Source organism: Schistocerca americana, chromosome 8, assembly GCF_021461395.2.
Source record: "Schistocerca americana isolate TAMUIC-IGC-003095 chromosome 8, iqSchAmer2.1, whole genome shotgun sequence".
Classification (NCBI taxonomy): domain Eukaryota; kingdom Metazoa; phylum Arthropoda; class Insecta; order Orthoptera; family Acrididae; genus Schistocerca; species Schistocerca americana.
The window spans coordinates 516,258,426-516,268,071 of record NC_060126.1 but is presented as its reverse complement, the minus strand read 5'-3'; positions in this window follow the sequence as shown (position 1 = coordinate 516,268,071).

Below are 9,646 nucleotides of genomic sequence, written 5' to 3'. Positions count from 1 at the left end.
CGATTTGGGTGAAATTTTGTATTTAGACTGGTTTTTGCATTTTGACTTCACCTACATAGTTCCATTCTTTCGTAAAAAGTCAATTATACTACATAGTTCCATTCGTCTGCAGTTAGATACGTTCAAGCCACACAACCAAACTGGCATACCACGTAATTTTGCACCACCTTTCGCACTAATCGCCTCCTCTTTCCTGGCATACTGAAAGAAAACAATAGATGCAATCAAATCAAACGTGACCTTTCAACAATTAAGGCATTACACGTATAAACCGAGAATTACACTTGTAACGTCATATGCATGTTTACTCATAAATAAACTATTTCTGGCATATCTTATCATGATACAGTTCGATTCTAACCCCATTGACAATCTCAGACAAGTCCTGCCATCTGTGAGTAAGATGTAGAACTTGCATTCCGTAAGAATCGTGCCATCGCAGACTAGAATGAATCGTGAAAGAATCGTGAACGAATCGTAGGAATGGATTCGCAATGTGAGATTGAATCGTAGGAATCGAATCGGGGAAAAGAATCGTGTTGCCCAACTCTACTCCGCACTATGAGATGGCGCGAGGTATTATAACGAGTGTACAGACCTCCGATTAGTCAGTCTGCCTTAGTCTGCATCAGTCTGTACCAGTCTATAGTCAAGTTTCAGTCTACGCCTAATAAGATTATCATATTCCTGTACATAGCCATGAAGAGAAATGTATAGACACTTTGTCAAGTATCAGAGATATGTGAGAATAAGATTAACGTACCAAGACCAAAGGAACTTCAGATTGTCAATTTGTAAACAGCATCCACAATCAAGTTACGTAATATCTATGATTTTTATTATTTTAATAAATGTGTGTGAAAATTAATCAAGTTCTGTTTAAAGTTGGTCACCGTCAGTCAGCTACTCTAAGCGTGCAAGTGGCATTTCTCTCGTCTGACCTAACGGCAGAAGATAAACACGCCACAATAAGACCTCGAGACATATTGCTGACACTCGCCTACTTCGTTAGACCGACAAGTCAAATAACCTGATGGTCTGCGTACCGAAGGTCTTACAGTACGCACACCACAAAAACTTTCTCCCGAAACGTAGAGTAGTGACTTTAATTGCAGTCTGGTTCACGTCGAAGCACAGTAGGTTTCGCTCGGCTTCCCTACTGATGAAATGCTGAGACAATGTTCACAGGTAGGTGCAGGTTCGTCGTAAAGGGACGGAAAGAACCGCGCCACCGCAAAGCAAGTTTTAAATCTGACCTAAAATCATTTCTCCTGCACTAATCATCCTTCCATTCCGTGAACGGCTTTCTGTATAGAAACTAGTAACCTGGGCAAAAAGTTTAGTGTAATTGCATGAGTAGGATTAAAAATCAATGTGTTGCTTTCTGTTAACACTGATCATGTGTATACAGGGGGTTACAAAAAGGTACGGCCAAACTTTCAGGAAACACTCCTCACACACAAAGAAAGAAAATATGTTATGTGGACATGTGACCGGAAACGCTTACTTTCCATGTTACAGCTCATTTTATTACTTCTCTTCAAATCACATTAATCATGGAATGGAAACACACAGCAACAGAACGTACCAGCCTAACTTCAAACATTTTGTTACATGAAATGTTGAAAATGTCCTCCGTTGGCGAGGATACATGCATCCACCCTCCGTCGCACGGAATCCCTGGTGCGCTGATGCAGTCCTGGAGAATGGCGTATTGTATCACAGCCGTCCACAATACGAGCATGAAGAGTCTCTACATTTGGTACCGGGGTTGCGTAGACAACAGCTTTCAGACACCTCCATAAATGAAAGTCAAGAGGGTTGAGGTCAGCAGAGCGTGTGGAGGCCACGGAATTGGTCCGCCTCTACCAATCCATCGGTCACCGAGTCTGTTGTTGAGAACCGTACGAACACTTGGACTGAAATGTGCAGGAGCTCCATCGTGCATGAAGCACATGTTGTGTCGTTCATGTAAAGGCATATGTTCTAGCAGCACAGGTAGAGTATCCCGTATGAAATCATGATAACGTGCTCCATTGAGCGTAGGTGGAAGAACATGGGGCCCAATCGAGACATCACCAAGAGTGCCTGCCGAAACGTTCACAGAAAATGTGTGTCGATGACGTGATTGCACAATTGCGTGCGGATTCTCGTCAGCCCACACATGTTGATTGTGATAATTTACAATTTGATCACGTTGGAATGAAGCCTCATCCGTAAAGAGAACGTTTGCACTGAAATGAGGATTGACACATTGTTGGACGAACCATTCGCAGAAGTGTGAACGTGGAGGCCAGTGAGCTGCTGATAGTGCCTGCACACGCTGTACATCGTACAGAAACAACTGGTTCTCCCGTAGCACTCTCCATACAGTGACGTGGTCAACGTTACCTTGTACAGCAGCAACTTCTCTGACGCTGACATTAGGGTTATCGTTAACTGCACGAAGAATTGCCTCGTCCATTGCAGGTGTCCTCTCGTTCTAGGTCTTCCCCAGTCCCGAGTCATAGGCTGGAATGTTCCGTGCTTCGAACGTCTTCCTGTCGGGACACCTTCGTTCTGGAAATCTGTCTCGATACGAACGTACCGCGCCACAGCTATCGCCCCGTGCTAATCCATACATCAAATGGGCATCTGCCAACTCCGCATTTGTAAACATTGTACTGACTGCAAAACCACGTTCGTAATGAACACTAACCTATCGATGCTACGTACTGATGTGCTTTATGCTAGTACTGTAGAGCAATGAGTCGCATGTCAACACAAGCACCGAAGTCAACATTACCTTCCTTCAATTGGGCCAACTGGCGGTGAGTCGAGGAAGTACAGTACATACTGACGAAACTAAAATGAGCTGTAACATGGAAATTAAGCGTTTCCGGACACATGTTCACATAACATCTTTTCTTTATTTATGTGTGAGGAATGTTTCCTGAAAGTTTGGCCGTACCTTTTTGTAACACCCTGTATATCCTGTAAATTGACTCGTTCCACAGCGTTTCGGTAGAAGAATCGTTCAAACGATGTGTGGAACATGCGACTAAGTAACCGTCGGGAGCTGCTTCGGATCCTTCTAGCCGCCACGGAGACGCCGACGCGAGCAGCCTGGTGAGCGGCGCTGCTCCATCCATCGCGACTGGCGAGCCGACAAATAGGGCGGCAGGTGTGGCGACGGACACGGGGCAGGCGTCGCGGCGCTGTGAAGCCCGGAGCCGGCCGCCTGCTGATGGCCGAGGCGGTCTCTGCAGCGGTCCTCACTCGCCCGCACACAGTATTATAGGACACGTTTTTTGCTCGAGAATCATGTCGTTTCTGGAAACCCAGAATCTACTCCGTAGCGATCAACATGGATTCCGGAAACAGCGATCGTGTGAGACCCAACTCGCTTTATTTGTTCATGAGACCCAGAAAACATTAGATACAGTCTCCCAGGTAGATACCATTTTCCTTGACTTCCGGAAGGCGTTCGATACAATTCCGCACTGTCGCCTGATAAACAAAGTAAGAGCCTACGGAATATCAGACCAGCTGTGTTGCTGGATTGAAGAGTTTTTAGCAAACAGAACACAGCATGTTGTTCCCAATGGGGAGACGTCTACAGATGTTAAAGTAACCTCTGGCGTGCCACAGGGGAGTGTTATGGGACCATTGCTTTTCATAATATATATAAATGACCTAGTAGACAGTGTTGGAAGTTCCATGCAGCTTTTCGCGGATGATGCTGTAGTATACAGAGAAGTTGCAGCATTAGAAAATTGTAGCGAAATGCAGGAAGATCTGCAGCGGATAGGCACTTGGTGCAGGGAGTGGCAACTGACCCTTAACATAGACAAATGTAATGTATTGCGAATACATAGAAAGATGGATCATTTATTATATGATAGCGGAACAAACACTGGTAGCAGTTACTTCTGTAAAATATCTGGGAGTATGCGTGCAGAACGATTTGAAGTGGAATGATCATATAAAATTAATTGTTGGTAACGCGGGTGCCAGGTTGAGATTCATTGGGAGAGTCCTTAGAAAATGTAGTCCATCAACAAATGAGGTGGGTTACAAAACACTCGTTCGACCTATACTTGAGTATTGCTCATCAGTGTGAGATCCGTACCGGGTCGGGTTGACAGAGGAGATAGAGAAGATCCAAAGAAGAGCGGCGCGTTTCGCCACAGGCTTATTTGCTAAGCGTGATAGCGTTACGGAGATGTTTAGCAAACTCGAGCGACAGACTCTGCAAGAGAGGCGCTCTGCATCGCGGTGTAGCTTGCTGTCCAGGTTTCGAGGCGGTCCGTTTCTGGATGAGCTATCGAATATTTTGCTTCCCCTTACTTATATCTCCCGAGGAGATCACGGATGTAAAATTAGAGAGATTCGAGCGCGCACGGAGGCTTTCCGGCAGACTTTCTTCCCAAGAACCATACACGAGTGGAACAGGAAAGGGAGGTAATGACAGTGGCACGTAAAGTGCCCTCCACCACACACCGTTGGGTGGCTTGCGGAGTATAAATGTACATGTAGAGTTCTCAAACAGAATCTCCTGCATTCTGCACCTAACTGTCATCTTCCTTCGTGCAGTCTGGAATGTGCAAATCCAACCGTGTGTGCAGCTGTTGTAAGCAGCGTGTGCTGTGTAAGAAGAATGAGTTTCTAACCTGAGTAGCCAAACAAAGCCCCGATCTACTAACCTATGCTGTGTTCTTAATGTTTATGTCCATGGATTCTGCTGAAAACGTTGGCTGACCTCGAATGTTTAATGAAATAGTCACAGTCACATACGCACGCATACAATATTCAGCACGCCGCCTGATGTCTCGGTGCGAGTTACAAAACACCTGCTGACGTATCGCCGCTGACACCTGGTGACTCTTCAGGTACTCGCCAAACAGAGGAGTGAGGGAGACCAACACATCGCCCAGTACGCCTCGTACTGATAAATGGACGTGCTTCTGCAAGATCAAAAATTTCTTCTTCACCATCTAGGGCACGTCCTGATCGACCAACATAACGTGTAAGTTGTAGCATTCCTATATCCCCTATGGGTTGGTGAAGTTCTCGATATTCCCGTCTAGTTGGATGGTATCGTTACAGGTCAATCTTTCATCAAGTGATAGACCACCTTATTTGCAATTTACAGTTTTTTCCGATTTCGTTACTTTTTTGGGGTCACGTATAACTCCAAAACTGGGAGTCTTCTTACCACTGAATACCAGTCTCAATTAAAGCATTTCTGGTGTTATTCGGGTGTTTTGTTCCCGTACACGAAAAATGGAGTCTTTGCACACTGTATTGAACTTTACACGTTGCCAGCCATAGTGTGTAGCGGCTCTTTGTGTACCGCCCTGTAGCTTATTACACCATTCAGCGTTACCGACGCTATGTTTATTCTGTTTAGCCTCATGTGCTCCTGAACGAGACAGCTGAAGCTATCAGCTGCAAAGGTGAAGTCAGTGTATGAACGGCCACAATGTTTACTAAGCAGGAGTGGCCGAGCGGTTCTAGGCGCTACAGTCCGGAAGCGCGCGACTGCTACGGTCGCAGGTTCTAATCCTGCTTCGGGCATGGATGTGTATGATATCCTTAGGTTGGTTAGGTTTAAGTAGTTCTAAGTTCTAGGGGACCTCAGATGTTAAGTCCCATAGTGCTCCGAGCCATTTGAACCATTTTACAAAGGAGCAATATCGGGACACCAGCTTTGTTTACGGCTTCTGTAATGGTAACATGCCCACAGCTGAAAGATGATATCGAGAGAAGTATACATTTGCACTCTGATTATTTACCTTTAGACTCGCATCAAAAAGACAATACCCAAACATCAACAGACATGTCAAATGCGGTTGAGTAGTTTACGCAAAATATTTTCAACACTGATGGCCAATTATCGAATAATGCCGTTATGATGATATTTCAACACTTCATGGATGACAATATAAACTCACAGCAGAAACAAGACGAACTCAAATTAATGACGAAGTTAGTAATATCTCACAAAAACAAGAGAAACTAACACAGTATAGAACAGCAAATTAACGAATGTTTTGAACAACAAGAAACGCGACTTAATGAACGCCTCAATCAGCACATAAAGGCGTGCAATCAGTTTCGAGAGCAAGTTACACTTGCAGTACAACGGCAAAATGAGACCATTCACCAACAAAACCAGAATAACGAACAGATACGCGAAACTTTCGTTAACTAGCAACATGAAATCAGAAAAAATATAGTAGCCCACATAGAAAAATACGTAGACAATTGCTACAGTTGAAACGTCCCCTTAGAAAAATTTACACAGGACTGTGCTTAAACTGATACACAATATCTTTTTAGCGCAACGCAATCTGACTTTCAAAAATCCCTACAAAAAAATGGCCCTGACTAACATTAACCTATGCGTTTCACAAATCGGTTACCTTACAAAAATCTTGGTTACTCGAACTACTGCAGTACAGCGAGCGCCACTACTGCCAGCTAAATAAAAGATTCAAACTATGGAAGGCACTAACTACTGATAGGAATAGTTAGCAAATGAAAGATATTAATAGAGAACAAACAATGTATTTACCTTAATATCATCATATATAGCAGTTCATGACAAATTTCAAAACTCCGCCATCTCTCTCCCCACATCCACCACTGCTGGCGGCTCACCTCCAACTGCGCAACGCTACGCGCTGTTAACATCCAGCTGCCCAATACTACAATGGCAGACAACAATGCAAACTAGACACAGACTGCACACAGCACAGCCAGTGATTTTTATACAGAGGTGGCGTTACCAATAAAAAAAACCTAAACAGCCTACTTACGCAGTAAAGATTTCGGTGATCTTAAAAACGTACAAGGCACGAACACACAGCTTCAAAGCAATTTTACAGAGTACCAAACACAAGTAGAAACTCATTTGAGTCAACAACACAAAAAAAACAAGAAGACATACAAACTGTCACCAGTAGACTTGAACAAATAGAAACTGATACTGATGCTACCATAGTTAACTGTAACATACGCAAACTTAAAAAGCATACAAAGGATCTGCAATAACAATTTTCGAAACTGACACCAACAATGCTGCTCAAATTTCATCACTTACAAAAGAACTTGATCTTTCGAACAGAGTAGAAATTTTAAAAAGTAATAACGATACTAAATCTGAAAACACACTGCCTTCTCCTCCTATTCAGTCTGGACAATTTCAGTCTATGAACCGTGCTATTAATGAGCTGAACTCACATAGCAATGCACTGAATCGTAAAGTTAACATTTTGCACCATAAAATTACTACGTTAAAAGGTCAGACATCATACAATCAAGTACATAGTAACCTCCAACATAATCGGGCAGAACAATTTGACATTATACCGCTAGAGCACAGTCTTGGCAGATTACGGCGTGTAAGAGAATTATACGGGGAACAGCGTTCTCAAAACACATCTTTAACAGTAATGAACCGATACAAAATTTCCGATGCGGTGGTTTCGATTACAAACATGTCTTGTAAGAACGTAAGTTCAAAGTATTCCGCAATAACAAAACAGATCTCCATTCCTTAGACTGGGTACGACAGTTTTCATTCTCGTTACCACCTAGTTAGCTTATTAACCATAAATTAGAATTCATTTGCAGTTTTTTGGAAGAAGAGCTCGCCACCGGGATGCGCCCCATTGCAAGACAATTCTAGTCAATAGAAGAATTTCAAAATACTTTTTTGTCAGCTTATTGAACGGAAACTACACAACGAGGAGTTATGATCAGTTAATCAGTTTACCGCCCTTTGAAAAGTCTAATTTACCAACCATTACGCAATTTTTTTGAACACATGGTTCAGCAAAACCAACACCTTACCGAGCCATACAGTCAATCAGCACTAATACTGTTATGCGTCTCTGAATTACCGCATTCATTTCGAGTCTCACTGTTAGCGGCACAACAAAAAGAAAGCATAACTGCACTTCACGAACTTTTACAACTTTTGGAAGTACAACATTCTGACTATTCCTTTGTCAATAAAAATTTCTACCAAAACAGCAACAGAAATGACAAGTATGAATACCAAAACTCATTCGGAAATTTTAATGACAGATGCAATACGATGTTTAGGAATGACAACAACTATCGTAATAATTTTCACAGACGTCAAAATTTTAATAATCAATATTCACAAAACCAACAACAGTGCCGACAGTTTGGTAGCAACTACCAGAATTGTCAACAACAAAACCAGCAAATTAGAAATTCCGTACAACAATATTCTCGGCAAGGTCAACCTAACTTCAATGGTTTGGCATAATCTTTCGTGAACACGCAACAGCCTAGCAATAGTACTGCACCACAATGCAATAATTCCGTGCATAGAAACCGAAATATTCCGTATCAGACTAATTACAGCAACAAAAGAAGAACTCATAATCAGAATTTTCAGCGTAATTATGGCAATAATAATATTTTACCGAATCACCGACAATTTCAACAACAACCTCCACCTATTCTGAATGGACCTGCCGTACGTTTACACCCACCTGAAAACCCTAATGACCACAACAGCAGAACTGTACAGATTACTGAGATGCCACAACAAGCTTCGTCACCTAATCAAATTCCGAATACCGCATGACTAGAGGACAACCCCGTTGCTTTAGCCTGCAACTGCGATCAGCAATTAGAACCTCACGAAGCAGCAACTGAAAATGTAGGCCTAATCACTTTCGACGACATTAGAGAAACGCTTTTACAAGAAAAGAATCAGACTAAGAAGACAGCTTCACGCCCCATCATTGAAATACAAATAGGTACACGTAAATTTACTACTGTGATAGATTCAGGTTCGCCTGTTGCTGCGACAAGTGATGCCGCATTTAATAAGTGTAACCACGATAACTCCTGTCCGACTTTTCCGCAGAGCAAAACCAAAGCACTTAACGCAGTTGCCTAACAAAGGCGTCGACGTAAAACTTCAAACTCATTTACCTTTCGCTGTACATGGTCACACACTTTATACTAATTTTTGGATTGTTTCCTTATCATCACCGACGTAATGTTAGGTATGGACTTTATGATCGAACAGAAAGCTATTTTGGATTTCAGAAACTCATACCTCATAATTAGATGAAAGTGACCACCAGGTTCTTTTGGAATTTCACCAAACTTTAACATCTGAGAAACAAAACGTCAATTAAATTGAACTTATTTCTGTTACCAAAAATACGCATTTGCATACATCCTTTTACACCGACACCTATTTTCATTGCACTAATGTACCAGACGATATGGAATACGACGTTGAGCAAACAATTACCAACAATGTCAGCGAAAGCCAAGCAACAACTGATGACGAATGGCGACAATTACGTGAGATTTTACTACAGTATTCACGAGTCTTTGATAACATTCCAGGTACTATGACAGATTTCTTATATGAATTCCAGGTTAAACCTGACGGTTGTTTCAAACCTAAACTTTATTCCATACCGTTTATTTATAGAGAACTGGTCAAAACGAAACTTCAGGCCATTCTCGACCAATGAATTAATAGAACCATCTGTTAGTCAGTACATAAGTCCACTGCACATTGTTATTAAAAAGGATGGACCATTACGTCTTGCTCTCGATTCATGCCACATCAACGACATTATAGAAAAGGAAACTGATCGAC